The sequence below is a fragment of the Ranitomeya imitator genome, chromosome 6 (assembly GCF_032444005.1).
Source record: "Ranitomeya imitator isolate aRanImi1 chromosome 6, aRanImi1.pri, whole genome shotgun sequence".
Lineage (NCBI taxonomy): Eukaryota > Metazoa > Chordata > Amphibia > Anura > Dendrobatidae > Ranitomeya > Ranitomeya imitator.
The window spans coordinates 316,330,416-316,346,467 of NC_091287.1; positions in this window are offsets into that span (position 1 = coordinate 316,330,416).

Sequence of the window (16,052 nt, forward strand, 5' to 3'; positions counted from 1 at the left end):
GCCAAGATTGGTAATATGGTTCAGTCGGATCATTGCCCTATTTTTCTATCCTTGGAGATACCCGGGCTGGCTGTGAAAAAATTCTCATGGAAATTGAATGGCAACCTTTTACGAGACACCACCTGTTTTAGTGATTTGAAATCTGACATTGCAGCGTTTGCCCATACTCATGCGTCAGATCCCACACCTCAGGCAATTAAATGGGAAGCACTGAAGTGCGTCATGAGAGGCACCTTAATCAAACATGGGGCTAGAATCAAAAAACTTCAGACTGAGGAAATAGACGCTTTGCTGTCACAAATTCAGACCCTGGAAAGCAGGCATAAGAATTCGAGGTCCTCTGAGACTTTGGTCGAGCTCACTACAAAAAGGCTTGAACTTAAAGGCCTGCTGGATAGACGGTTTATGGGTGACAAGGAAAGAACTAAAAGGTTTTTCTACAAAAGAGCTAATGTTTGTGGTCGCCCTCTAGCACGACTGCTTCATCCCAGATCGGGTCCCACCCTTATCTCATCACTTAAAAATGATAAGGGCCAACTGGTCCATAGTAATGAGGAGATCCTGGAGGTCTTCCAAAAGTTCTATAAATCCCTGTACAACATTAAGGGCAGGTTCGCAGATTTGGATCCCACCACGTTGAAAAATAAAATTAAATCTTATATGAATAGGATCAAGGTCCCGTCCCTCTCTGAGGCGGATTTGGCGGTCCTGGAAAAGGACGTAACCCCTGAGGAGCTGGCAGAAGCTGTTAAATCCACGTCCACCTCTAAATGTCCTGGGCCGGATGGGTTCACTCCCTTATTCTATAAATCCCTTCTATCTGACTTGCTTCCCCAAATGGTCCTCACCTTTGATGCGATTTCTGAGGAGAATAGTTTTACCCCCCAGTCTCTAGAGGCTCATATTTCTGTTCTGCCAAAGACTAATAAAGATCCCCTGCTGGCCGGGAGTTATAGGCCAATCTCCCTGATCAACGTCGATGTAAAATTATTTGCTAAGGTATTGGCTGACAGATTGTCGGGACTTCTCCCATCTATTATCGACCTTGATCAGGTGGGCTTTGTCAAGGGCCGGTAGGCGCGGGACAGCATTATCAGGTCTCTTCTCCTTATTGAGAGGACCCAGATGCAAAAGTCCCCTCTTTGTCTTCTGTCGATTGATGCGGAAAAGGCCTTTGATAGAGTCCATTGGGACTTTCTACGGGAAACCCTGACCCACATTGGCTTACAATCCAATTTCCTGGGGAAAATTATGTCATTATATTCAAAACCCTCAGCTCGTGTTAGAGTCAATGGATCTTTGTCCAATCGTTTTTATATTCAGAACGGTACTAGACAAGGCTGCCCGTTGTCGCCCCTATTATATGTTTTAGTTATTGAGCATTTGGCTAAGGCTATCCGAGTTAATGACAGTATCTCAGGGATTCAGGTTGGAAACTTTAACCATAAAACGGCCCTCTTTGCCGACGACATCCTCCTCTTCGTCTCTGACCCAGTCGTCTCTTTTCCAGTGCTTATGAAGGAGTTCGAATCCTTCGGAGATTTAAGTAACTTCAAGATTAATTACTCCAAATCTGAGGTCCTAAACATTTCTCTATCTTCTTCCGTGGTGGCTTCCTTGAAGCGGACCTTCCCCTTCAGATGGCAACTGGATCAGATTTCATATCTCGGGGTGAACCTCACCTCGGATCCTCTTCAATTATTTTCTTTGAACCATCAGGTCATTTTGAACAAGGTGGGATCCCTTCTGGAGTCTTACGGCCCATTGAGGCTGTCATGGCTCGGTAGGATTCAGGTTGTTAAGATGGATATCCTGCCGAGATTTCTTTATATCTTTCAGGCGATTCCCATTTGGCCACATAAATCGTTTTTTATTAAAATGCAGTCCTTGATTTCCCGTTTTATCTGGAAGGGGAAAACACCGAAGGTGAGTTACAAGGTTTTATCTAGGCCACGTCAGTTTGGTGGGGTGGGTCTTCCCAACCTCCGAAGCTATTGCAGGGCGGCCATATTAGTTTGCCTAATGGACTGGAAATATAAAATTAAATTTAAAAAATGGGTAGAGTTGGAACAAGAATGGTCCGATTTGCCTCTTCATTATCTTCAGTGGATCCCAAAGCAATATGCTCTTCAACGGGGGAGATTTTCTTTCCTAACCTCAGAGGCTATGAGGGCATGGCACTGCAGTGGTGTGAAGGGGTCTGCTCCTTCCGGGGCCAGCCTTCTTACACCTATTTTTTGCAACCCGGCATTTCCTCCGGGCATTCACAGGAAAGCCTTCATGGGTTGGAAATACGAGGATGACATACGGGTTGGTGATATCTTACAGCGTGGCGAGATTCCCACCCTCTGTTCCCTCCAAACCCAATCTCCCTCCACTAAACTTCTTTGGTGGGAGTACTTGCAGGTCCGATCCTTCCTGGCCTCTTTGAATTTGCCAAGGGGTTCGCACTGTAGACTCTCTCCCTTGAAACTGTTGTTTGCCGGTGGAGACGCCCCGAGCAGGGGAATCTCTTCCCTCTACTCAATTCTTTCAACACCTGACTCTGACACAAGGCTCTATTTCCAGTCTGCTTGGGAGAAGGATTTGGGGCGGACTTTGTCGGATGAGGAATGGGAATGTTGCTTCCTGATGAACCATAAACTCCCGAGTTCCAGTGAGGCCTCGGAGAAGGGGTTTAAACTGCAATATAGGTGGTACCTCACTCCTGACAGGTTACACAAATTTTCTCCCTCAATTTCAAACTGCTGCTGGAGGTGTGGAAATGGCATTGGCTCCCTTTTGCATATCTGGTGGGACTGCCCCTTGATTAGAACATTCTGGGACCAAGTGTTCCGAAATTATGGTTTGATCACAGGCAAGCACATCACCGGTACTCCGGAGATAGCATTGCTCTCCATGATTCCCGGTTCGGTGGGATCCCAAAAAAAGGATATCCTTAAGTTTTGCCTAGCGGCTGCTAGGATGGTTATCCCCCGCCGATGGCGAGACCCGGTTCCCCCCGATGTTGTGGAGTGGTTTTCAGAATTTGAAACCATCTTTAGGTTGGAGGAAATTGATGCAGACATTTCACAGACAAGGGTCTCCTTTTTAGGTATCTGGACTCAATGGATTTTATTTAAAGATTCTGCTCGTTTCCCTGACCTGTTTACCTGATACGCCTGTCTATTTTACAGTTGATTACTAAGCTATTTTTCTTTACTTTTCGTATTCTCATTTTATATTTCTTTTCTTGAGCCCCACCTACTTGGGCTCCCCCCTCTATTTCCTCCTTTTTCTATCTCCCCCCTGGGTGAGCTGTTCTCCTTCCACCAGTTCGGTGTGATAGGTCTGTACCATGATTTACCAGTTACTTTTATAATTATAATAATACTATTCGCGTACATGTCTCGCTTTTGGGGACATGGGCAATCTGATTTTAGGTATGCTTTCTTTTATTTACGGTTTTGAAAGTCCTCGCCTGTTGCGGGGGCAAGGAGTGTTTGCTTATAAGTTAAAGTTACCGTAGTCATTCTGGTGGGTTTACTCCCTCTAATTTTTTTTTTCTTTTCTCTCTTTTATGTAAGATTTATGCAAGGTTTGTGAATGAGTGTTTTTTGTGTTACTCTTCTCGAATTGTATATTATAAGGAAAAGTACTTTGCTCATTGTCGTAGTTTTTAACTACTGTTTTTCTTGTAAAATTCTCTTCTCTTTAATAAAAATATATTTACACAGAAATCAGCACACGTTGTGTTTTAACCCATTATGTGAATTCTTTTCAGGGTCAACGTTGCACATTTCAGATGCCAAATGCATTTTGCTAGATTTAACTGGACCAATTGCAACATTTTGAGCGCATTGCATTGTTTGCACCTATGCATGTCAAGCATTGTATTGTGTTCAATATGAAATCTATCAATCAATCAATCAATCAATCAATCGATCTCTCTTTACTGGTTGCAACTGGTGTGTGAAGATGTGGACACGTATTTGGCCTTTGTTACAGTGTTGCAAATGCATCGTCTGCAAAGTTAGGCCCCTTGCTATCAGTACTTAGTGTTTTCATTTAAGTAACCCAGAAGTAGTTCTGCCATACTTACCACGTTTGTGACAGCATGATTTCTTTTGTAAAACATTGTCTCCCTCTTGTGGACCACTGACATTTAAATTTGGTGTATATGTATTTAAAAAAAGGAAAAATTGTATCTGTGCTAATCTTGAATACGCTGCCTATCTCCACCTCTGTGAGTATTCTAATGCTTTCTAGCAACCAGGTGCACTGCCTGCATTAGATAGAATCTGCGCGCGGAACCCTCACGTGTCACAATGGGCCCTTGGCCATGTTCCGGAACCCTCACGTGTCACAATGGGCCCTTGGCCTATAAAAAGCAGTGCGGTGGCAGTCATCTTCAGTCTGCTGCTGGAACAGCGGCGGGCAGCATGGTGATAGGTAGACAGCAGGGTCTATACCTGGCATCAGGAGAGCTAAGGGAAGACAGCTGCTTGCTTGTTTGTTTTTTGAATTTCCCTCTCGCCCTCCTCCTGGCACTCAGTATTGCACATTGGAACAAAGAGGGGGGAGGTGTTATGGACCTGGTGGTTAGGAGCACCCGGCACGACCTGATAGTTAAACTCACACAGGACAAGCTCTGGGATGTGGGAGCTCTGCTGACCGCAGGCCCTAATCCTATCACAAAAATTAGAAATAGCCGTGGAGCGTTCCTGACACTCCCTAGACGCCTCTTCACAGCCTAAGAGCTAGCTAGCCCTAGAGATAGAAAATAAAGCCTACCTTGCCTCAGAGAAATTCCCCAAAGGAAAAGGCAGCCCCCCACATATATTGACTGTGAGTAAAGATGAAAGTCACAAACGCAGAAATGAAATAGGTTTCAGCAAAGGGAGGCCAGACTTACTAAACAGACAGAGGATAGGAAAGGTATCTTTGCGGTCAGCACAAAAAACTACAAAAGACCACGCAGAGTGTACAAAAAGACCTCCGCACCGACTAACGGTGCGGAGATGCCACTCTGCATCCCAGAGCTTCCAGCTAGCAAGACAAAATCATGATAACCAGCTGGACAAGGAAACAATGAACAAATAATAACTATCTGGAACTTAGCTTCTGCTGGAGAAGACAGGTCACCAGAAAGATCCAAGAGCGAACTGAACCAATGCAGGAACATTGACAGCTGGCATGGAGTAACGATCTGAGTGGAGTTAAATAGAGCAGCCAACCAAAGGATAAACCACGTCACCTGTGTAAGGAACCTCAGAAGCAGCAGCTTCACTCACAGCCACCAGAGGGAGTCCATGGACAGAACTCGCCGAAGTACCATTCACGACCACAGGAGGGAGTTCGACAACAGAATTCACAACAGTACCCCCCCTTGAGGAGGGGTCACCGAACCCTCACCAGAGCCCCCAGGCCGATCAGGATGAGCCAAATGAAAGGCACGAACTAGATCGGCAGCATGAACATCAGAGGCAAAAACCCAGGAATTATCTTCCTGACCATAACCCTTCCACTTGACCAGGTACTGGAGTTTCCGTCTCGAAACACGAGAATCCAAAATCTTCTCCACCACATACTCCAACTCCCCCTCGACCAACACCGGAACAGGAGGATCAACGGAGGGAACCATAGGCGCCACGTATCTCCGCAACAACGACCTATGGAACACATTATGGATGGCAAAAGAAGCTGGAAGGTCCAAACGAAATGACACAGGATTAAGAACTTCAGAAATCTTATATGGCCCAATGAAACGAGGCTTAAACTTAGGAGAGGAAACCTTCATAGGAACATGACGAGATGACAACCAAACCAAATCCCCAACACGAAGTCGGGGACCAACACAGCGCCGGCGGTTAGCGAAACGTTGAGCCTTCTCCTGGGACAATGTCAAATTGTCCACCACATGAGTCCAAATCTGCTGCAACCTGTCCACCACCGTATCCACACCAGGACAGTCCGAAGGCTCAACCTGCCCTGAAGAGAAACGAGGATGGAAACCAGAATTACAGAAAAAAAGGAGAAACTAATGTAGCCGAGCTGGCCCGATTACTAAGGGCGAACTCAGCCAAAGGCAAGAAGGACACCCAATCATCCTGATCAGCAGAAACAAAGCATCTCAGATATGTTTCCAAAGTCTGATTAGTTCGTTCGGTTTGGCCATTAGTCTGAGGATGGAAAGCCGAAGAAAAAGACAAATCAATGCCCATCTTAGCACAAAAGGACCGCCAAAACCTCGAAACAAACTGGGAACCTCTGTCCGAGACGATGTTCTCTGGAATGCCATGCAAACGAACCACATGCTGGAAAAACAATGGCACTAAATCAGAGGAGGAAGGCAATTTAGACAAGGGTACCAAATGGACCATCTTAGAGAAGCGATCACAAACCACTCAAATGACCGACATCCTTTGAGAAACAGGGAGATCTGAAATAAAATCCATGGAAATATGCGTCCAGGGCCTCTTCGGGACCGGCAAGGGCAAAAGCAACCCACTGGCACGAGAACAGCAGGGCTTAGCCCGAGCACAAGTCCCACAGGACTGCACAAAAGAACGCACATCCCGTGACAAAGAAGGCCACCAAAAGGATCTAGCCACCAAATCTCTGGTACCAAAGATTCCAGGATGACCAGCCAACACCGAACAATGAACCTCAGAGATAACTCTACTAGTCCATCTATAAGGGACAAACAGTTTCTCCGTAGGACAACGGTCATGTCTATCAGCCTGAAACTTCTGCAGCACGTGCCGCAAATCAGGGGAGATGGCAGACAAAATTACCCCCTCTTTAAGAATACCCGCCGGCTCCGGAACACCTGGAGAGTCAGGCACAAAACTCCTTGACAGGGCATCAGCCTTCACATTCTTAGATCCCGGAAGGTATGAAACCACAAAATCAAAACGGGAGAAAAAGAGCGACCATCGAGCCTGTCTAGGATTCAACCGTTTGGCAGACTCGAGATAAGTCAAATTCTTGTGATCCGTCAAGACCACCACGCGATGTTTAGCTCCTTCAAGCCAATGTCGCCACTCCTCGAATGCCCACTTCATGGCCAACAACTCTCGATTGCCAACATCATAATTGCGCTCAGCAGGCGAGAATTTTCTAGAAAAGAAGGCACATGGTTTCATCACCGAGCCATCAGAACTTCTTTGCGACAAAACAGCCCCTGCTCCAATCTCAGAAGCATCAACCTCGACCTGAAACGGGAGCGAAACATCTGGCTGGCACAACACAGGGGCAGAAGAAAAACGATGCTTCAACTCCTGAAAAGCCTCTACAGCCGCAGAGGACCAATTGACCACATCAGCACCTTTCTTGGTCAAATCAGTCAATGGTTTAGCAATACTAGAAAAATTAGCGATGAAGCGACGGTAAAAATTAGCAAAGCCCAGGAACTTCTGCAGGCTCTTCACAGATGTCGGCTGAGTCCAATCATAAATGGCCTGAACTTTAACAGGGTCCATCTCGATAGTAGAAGGGGAAAAAATGAAACCCAAAAATGAAACCTTCTGAACTCCAAAGAGACACTTTGACCCCTTCACAAACAAGGAATTTGCACGAAAGACCTGGAACACCATTCTGACCTGCTTCACATGAGACTCCCAATCATCCGAAAAGACCAAAATGTCATCCAAATATACAATCATGAATCTATCCAGGTACTCTCGGAAGATGTCATGCATAAAGGACTGAAACACAGATGGAGCATTAGAAAGCCCGAATGGCATAACCAGGTACTCAAAATGGCCCTCGGGCGTATTAAATGCTGTTTTCCATTCATCGCCTTGTTTAGTACGCACAAGATTATACGCCCCTCGAAGATCTATCTTGGTGAACCAACTAGCCTCCTTAATCCGGGCAAACAAATCAGACAGCAGCGGCAAAGGATACTGAAATTTGACTGTGATCTTATTAAGAAGGCGGTAATCAATACAAGGTCTCAAAGAGCCATCCTTCTTGGCCACAAAAAAGAACTCTGCTCCCAATGGTGACGACGACGGGCGAATATGACCCTTCTCCAAGGATTCCTTTATATAACTCCGCATAGCGGCGTGCTCTGGCACAGAGAAATTAAACAGACGGCCCTTAGGAAACTTACTACCAGGAATCAAATTAATATCACAATCGCTATCCCTATGAGGAGGTAGGGCACCGGATTTGGGCTCTTCAAATACATCCCGGTAATCTGATAAAAACTCAGGGACTTCAGAAGGAGTGGAAGGCGAAATTGACAACAATGGAACATCACCATGTACCCCCTGACTACCCCAGCCGGACACAGACATAGATTTCCAATCCAACAATGGATTATGGACCTGTAGCCATGGCAACCCCAAAACGACCACATCATGCAGATTATGCAACACCAAAAAGCGAATATTCTCCTGATGTGCAGGAGCCATGCACATTGTCAATTGAGTCCAGTACTGAGGCTTATTCTTTGCCAAAGGCGTAGCATCAATTTCTCTCAATGGAATAGGGTACTGCAAGGGCTCCAAGAATAAACCACAGCGCCTGGCAAACTCCAAGTCCATCAAATTCAGGGCAGCGCCTGAATCCACAAATGCCATAACAGAATAGGACGACAGAGAGCAAATCAGAGTAACGGACAAAAGAAATTTAGACTGTACCGTACCAATGGTGGCAGACCTAGCGAACCGCTTAGTGCGCTTAGGACAATCGGAGATAGCATGAGTGGATTCACCACAGTAAAAACACTGCCCATTCCGATGTCTGTGTTCTTGCCGTTCAGCTCTGGTCAAAGTCCTATCACACTGCATAGGCTCAGGCCTATGCTCAGAGAATACCGCCAGATGGTGCACAGCTTTGCGCTCACGCAAGCGCCAATCGATCTCAATGGCCAAGGACATAGACTCATTCAGACCAGCAGGCGTGGGAAATCCCACCATGACATCCTTAAGGGCTTCAGAAAGACCCTTTCTGAAAATTGCCGCCAGGGCACACTCATTCCACTGAGTAAGCACAGACCACTTTCTAAACTTCTGACAGTACACCTCCGCTTCATCCTGATCCTGACACAAAGCCAGCAAGATTTTCTCTGCCTGATCTACTGAATTTGGTTCATCATAAAGCAATCCAAGAGCCAGAAAAAACGCATCATCATCACGCAATGCAGCATCTCCTGGCGCAAGGGAAAATGCCCAGTCTTGAGGGTCACCACGCAACAAAGAAATAATGATTTTTACTTCTTGAACGGGGTCACCAGAGGAGCGGGGTTTCAAAGCTAGAAACAGTTTACAATTATTTCTGAAATTCAGGAACCTAGATATATACCCAGAAAATAAATCAGGAATAGGAATTCTAGGCTCTAACATAGGATTCTGAACCACAAAATCTTGAATGTTGTGTACCCTTGCAGTGAGATGATCCACATAAGAGGACAGACCTTGAATGTCCATATCTACACCTGTGTCCTGAACCACCCAAAGGTTTAGGGGAAAAGAAAGACAAAACACAGTGCAAAGAAAAAAAAATGGTCTCAGAACTTCTCTTATCGCTCTATTGAGATGCATTAATACTTTTGGCCAGTTGTACTGTTATGGACCTGGTGGTTAGGAGCACCCGGCACGACCTGATAGTTAAACTCACACAGGACAAGCTCTGGGATGTGGGAGCTCTGCTGACCGCAGGCCCTAATCCTATCACAACAACTAGAAATAGCCGTGGAACGTTCCTGACACTCCCTAGACGCCTCTTCACAGCCTAAGAGCTAGCTAGCCCTAGAGATAGAAAATAAAGCCTACCTTGCCTCAGAGAAATTCCCCAAAGGAAAAGGCAGCCCCCCACATATATTGACTGTGAGTAAAGATGAAAGTCACAAACGCAGAAATGAAACAGGTTTCAGCAAAGGGAGGCCAGACTTACTAAACAGACAGAGGATAGGAAAGGTATCTTTGCGGTCAGCACAAAAAACTACAAAAGACCACGCAGAGTGTGCAAAAAGACCTCCGGACCAACTAACGGTGCGGAGATGCCACTCTGCATCCCAGAGCTTCCAGCTAGCAAGACAAAATCATGATAACCAGCTGGACAAGGAAACAATGAACAAATAATAACTATCAGGAACTTAGCTTCTGCTGGAAAAGACAGGTCACCAGAAAGATCCAAGAGCGCACTGAACCAATGCAGGAACATTGACAGCTGGCATGGAGTAACGATCTGAGTGGAGTTAAATAGAGCAGCCAACCAAAGGATAAACTACGTCACCTGTGTAAGGAACCTCAGAAGCAGCAGCTTCACTCACAGCCACTAGAGGGAGTCCATGGACAGGACTCGCCGAAGTACCATTCACGACCACAGGAGGGAGTTCGACAACAGAATTCACAACAGGAGGGTTACAATAGGTGGGGTTATGCAGATTAAAAACGAGGGGCTCACAGCTTGAACAAACAGCAGATCTGCCATTGTGAAAGCGTCCGGTTTGCTAAAATGTCCTCCTCAGGACAATCTTTTGCTCCATCCAAAGGGTATCAGTGTTAGGCATTGGTGCGCCACAAGTGCAAAACAATTTCTGGCTATTGCTTCTTGGCCTTCTGGCTGCGATCTTGTGTCGCGGTCAGGGGATGCGAGTGTTTCCTGGCAGCGTGCTGCTAATTTGCTACTGCGATATTCGTATCGGCAGAGAAGATTGAAGATGTTCATCAAGAATACGATTTGTGTGGTCGTGGAAGATGGTGCGAAAAACAACGTGGTGTACGTGGTTCATGACCTGCTGTAGGGAAAGGCTGGAGCTCATCGGACTGATATGTGAATGAATTTCACAACCAAGGTACATATGATGTTACCTTTGTGAGTGAGCCTTGCTGTTTAACTGTGTTTGAGTGGCCCCGAAGTCATGATGGTGACCCATGCCTGGAGCGAGTGCGGGTGGAGTCTCTGTTTGGGCTCATGGAATAAGTGGTGACGGTTACTGTATATAACCCTTATACAGAAGTAATTCTGCTGGAGCAGTTCCTGGCTCGCTACTGTGAATATGTGAAGGGTGGAGAGAAACAGAAAAATTGCTTAGGCATTTTCAACTGTAAGTATGTGTTTCGTGTGAAACTGAGGAAAGACCCAAGTTGTTTGGGAGGTTTCACCCACCCCCCGGCAATTTTTCAGTGGCGGGTCATAGGGGCTTTCTGACATATGCAGGGCAGCCTCTATACTGCAGGAAGTGTTTTCAATTTGGGCACTTGCAGAGCATGTGTGATAAGAGCTTGGTTTGCCGTAATTGCAAAAGAGAAGGCCATGCGGCAGCTCAGTGTCCAATGCCACATGAGTGTGACCGGTGTGGTAATACAGGGCACCTGTATAAGGACTGTCCATATGGTGGGCCGTGGAGGTCGACTAGAGAGGAGGAGAGGCGGGAGGAGGAAGAAAAGAAACGTGAGGAAGAGTGGAGGCAGGAGGAGGAAAAAATGAGAGAGGTGGTCAAGAAACGGGAGGAGGAGAGGAAGTGGGAGGAAAGCAAGGCTTCTGCGCAGCAAAGCGCTGAGGTAATTCCGCCCTCTATGATTGAGAGACGGCGGGATAGACGGCAGGAGGACAAGGAGGCTGAAAGGAGGAAGGAGGAGCTGGAGGACAAGTTATTTTGGAGAGCCGCAAAGCAGGAAGAGCGTGCTATGGCTAATAAAATTAAGAAAAAAAAGGAGGTCCCAGTTACCAAAGCAGAGGAGTTGGGTGTTTTAATGGATTTTGATACTTCTGGGGCGGAGGAGATGGCTGAATCTGTGATTCCTGAGTCTGACCCAAGAAACATTGGTGTTTTTTCCTCACAAGATGAGCCTGGAGGTCGAAAGTGTCCCAGGGAGGGTGGTGGGGAAAGTTGTGACTTTGAGGTTCCAGAAGGAGGAGCGCCCCAGAGGAAGGTTGGGCGGAAGAAGACACGTGTGGAGGAGCGTATGGAGGTCAGCGGCTCTGAAAGCTGTTCGGCGCAGATGGTGGAGGAGGACAGTGGCGACACTACTTAGTTATGTGCTATTATTTCAGTAGCTAGGTGTTTTTGTATATAGCATTTGCCTTTAAAATGTTTTTTTGCTTTTTTATGTTTTTCATGTAACTTGTTTAATGTCATTTTTCTAGGTTGTTTTTTAGTATTTTTGTTCCTGTGTATGTTATGGGTTTCGCAATCATATCACAAAAAGTGAGGGTTTTTAAAAACAGATTGCGGCGTGCGGCCATTTTGGATTTTTTTGCAACCCAAAATGCAGGAATTTTTTGTCTGCAGGAGTGTGTGATTGTGGATGATGTGAAGGGGAGTGAATGGCCTCATGGTGCGTCTGTGTGGTCAGGGAGTGCCTGTAATAAAAATGATGGTGTGGGTTTTTTGGTGAAGGGAAATGATGTGAGTTTGTGTGACTAAATGGTGATTGAGCTTGGGAGGTGTGTGTTGGCAAATTTTGAATTTAGAAATGTTCGTTTTTGTGTTATTAATGTATATGCTCCTGTGGAAAAACAGGAGCGTAAAGTTTTACTTGAAAAAATTAAGTTTTTTATTCCAGGAAGAGTACCTGTTGTGATAGTGGGTGATATGAACTGTGATGTGGGAAGTGTGAATGTGGATGTGTCAGGGAAAGTGTTAATGGATATGGTGAGTGATTTTGGTTTAAAGGATATGCAGCGTGCATGCAAGATAACTCCATTGTTAAATACGTTTTTTTCTGACAGTGGGAGGGTGGCGTCTAGATTGGACTATTGTTTTGTTTCAAAAAATCTGATTCCTGTTAGTTATGCACAGGAGAGTGTGGTTTTTTCGGATCATGTGTGTATGAAGTGTGAATTGGATTTGCATGTTAATGAAGTGGCTGGGAAAGGTGTGTGGAAGTTCAATGTGAGCTTGCTGGAAGGAGAGGGTGTGAGAGAGGAGTATGAAAGACATTATGCAGAATGGTGTGGGTGCAGGAGTGATTTCAGAAATGTGTGTGAATGGTGGGATTGGGTTAAATGGAAAACCAAGAGTTTTTTTTAAAAACTCGGGTACAAGTGTGCGGCTGCAAAGAGAGAAAGGTTTGTTTTTTTAAATGCAAGACTGAGTGTGTTGTATAAGTTGAGGGCCGGAGGGATGGATGTGAGTGAAGATTTAGTGAAAGTGAAAAAAGAAGTGAATGTTTTTTTGTTAGAAAGAGGGAGGAGTATTGTGTACAGGGCCAAGATAGAGAATTTGGAGAAGAATGAGAAGTGTTCGCGTTTTTTCTTTAAAAAAGTTTTTGGGAAGAGACAGAGTATGAGTGTTTTGAATGGGATGGATGGAAATGAAGTGAGTGGTGCGGACTTCTGTGAGGAAGTGGCAAAGTTTTATGATGATTTGTATGCTGTGAAATGGAGGGATGAAGGTTTGGAGAGTGAGGTGCTGAGTGTTTTGGAAAATAGTTTGAATAAGATAGAAAATGAAAGTTTGATGGGTGATGTGACGGGTGAAGAAGTATGGAAGGTGGTGTGTAGCATGGCGATGAATAAAACACCGGGGGAGGATGGTTTACTGGTGGAATTTTATCGTGTGATGTGGGATGTGATTGGGAAGGATTTTGTGGATGTATGTAAGTATATGTGGGCGAATGCAGAGGTGGCAAATGGTATGCGTGCAGGGGTGGTTGTGTTATTGCCAAAAAAAGGTGATTTGAAAAATCTTAAAAATTGGAGGCCGATCACATTGCTAAATTGTGATTATAAGATTTATGCGAAAATTTTGGCTAACAGGATGCGTGGCGTGGTTGGGAGTGTGGTGGGTGAGGAGCAATGTTGTGCGGTGCCTGGAAGACGAATACATGGAAGTTTGTGTATGTTGAGAGATTGTTTGTGGGACTGCATGAATCGTAAGAAGGGGGTGTATGTGTTGAGTTTGGATTTTGAGAAGGCGTATGATAGATTGGCGCATGGTTTTTTGTTTAGTGTGTTGGTGAAGATGGGTTTTCCTTCTGAGTTTGTTGAGAGAGTGAGAAGTTTGTATAAGAACATTTATAGTTGTGTGTTGTTGAATGGAAATGTGGGGAGGAGAGTAAATGTATTTTCGGGTGTTCGGCAGGGGTGCCCTTTGTCCCCTATCGTATTTATATGCGCAATTGAGTCTTTGTTGTGTCTGTTAAAGGGAACCTGTCACCCCGTTTTTTGAGATTGAGCTATAAATACTGTTAAATAGGGCCTGCGCTGTGTGTTCCTATAGTGTATGTAGTGTACCCCGATTCCCTATGTATGCTGAGAAATAACTTACCAAAGTCGCCGTTTTCGCCTGTCAATCAGGCTGGTCAGGTCGGGAGGGCGTGGTGACATCGCTGGTTCTTCCTCAGCTTTACGTTGGTGGCGTAGTGGCGTAGTGGTGAAGACACAGCGCGCGATCTGCGCTGTCATCCCTTTCGTCGGTGGGGGCGGCCATCTTCCTGGGGCCGCGCGTGCGCAGATGGAGTGCTCTGCTGCACGGGGCTTCAGGAAAATGGCCGCGGGATGCCGCGCGTGCGCATTAGAGATCGCGGCGGCCATTTTCCCAAAGCCGAGTTTGCATCTCGGCTTTGGGAAAATGGCCGCCGCGATCTCTAATGCGCACGCGCGGCATCCCGCGGCCATTTTCCTGAAGCCCCGTGCAGCAGAGCACTCGATCTGCGCACGCGCGGCCCCAGGAAGATGGCCGCCCCCACCGATGCAAGGGATTACAGCGCAGATCGCGCGCTGCTTGTTCACCACTACGCCACTACGCCACCAACGTAAAGCTGAGGAAGAACCACCGATGTCACCACGCCCTCCCGACCTGACCAGCCTGATTGACAGGCGAAAACGGCGACTTTGGTAAGTTATTTCTCAGCATACATAGGGAATCGGGGTACACTACATACACTATAGGAACACACAGCGCAGGCCCTATTTAACAGTATTTATAGCTCAATCTCAAAAAACGGGGGTGACAGGTTCCCTTTAAGAAAAGATAAGGTGATTCGGGGTGTGCAAGTACCGGGGGGTGGGGGGAGAGAGTGGAAGATGAGTGGCTATATGGATGATGTGTGTGTGCTGTGTGATTCAGAGTGTTCGGTACGGCGTGTGAAGTTGTTGGTTTCTATTTTTTGTGGAGCATCTGCTTTTAAAGTGAATTGGGAGAAGAGTGAGTGTAAGAATTTTGGGGGGAGGAGTCTGAGCGATGATGCTGGAGTGAATGTGGTGAGTGGACCGATAAAGGTTTTGGGTGTGAAATTTTCAGAGAAATTGGATGGAGAGGAAAGCTGGGTGGATGTGAGAGAGAGAGTAGAGCGCAAGTTAAATTTTTGGAATTTGAGGGATCTTACGTTTTTGGTAAAATTTTAGTTATTAAGAGTGTTGTGTTACCTATTTTTTTGTATGTTGCGATGGTTTTTCCACCAAGCTACATGTGTATTAGAAGATTAAATAGGGTTTTGTTTGTCTTTTTTTGGGGTTCATGTATGGAGCGTGCAAGGAGAGAAATTGTTATGAAGAGTTTGGATAAGGGGGACTGGGTTTCCCAAATTTGAATGTATTTTTTGGCGTGAATATTATGGTGTATGTACTAGGTGTGATTAGGATGGATGGGAAGTATGCATGTATGTGTAGATTTTTGTTTGGAAATTTCTTGTTTCGTTTGAAATGGCGTGAAAGAGATCTTAGGAGCCCAGTGGCTTTTGAGGTTCCTGTGTGGTATATGTGGGTTTACAAATTTTTAGTGAAGTATGAACTGTGTGATGTGGATGTGAGATTGTTAGAAAAGAAGAAAGCTGTATATAAGATGATTGAGTGTAGAGAGATGGAATGTGACATTATTGTTGGACGAGCTCACAGGCTGTCCTTGCCAGATCTTAAATTGGTAAGAGGGGATGATGTGCAGAAAGTATGGAAGAAGGTACGTATGAATGGTATGACAAACAGGCAGAGTGAGATTGTATGGCAGTCATTGCATGGGCTGTTACCGGTGAGGGAGTTTCTGAAAAATCGGGATTTAGTGAGGAGTGAGAAGTGTCCGAGGAGTGGATGTGGTGGGAGTGAGAGTGTGGTGCATTTGTTTTGGAATTGTCAGTATGCTAGAAGTGTGATTGCAGGTCTGGGTCGTTTGTGTA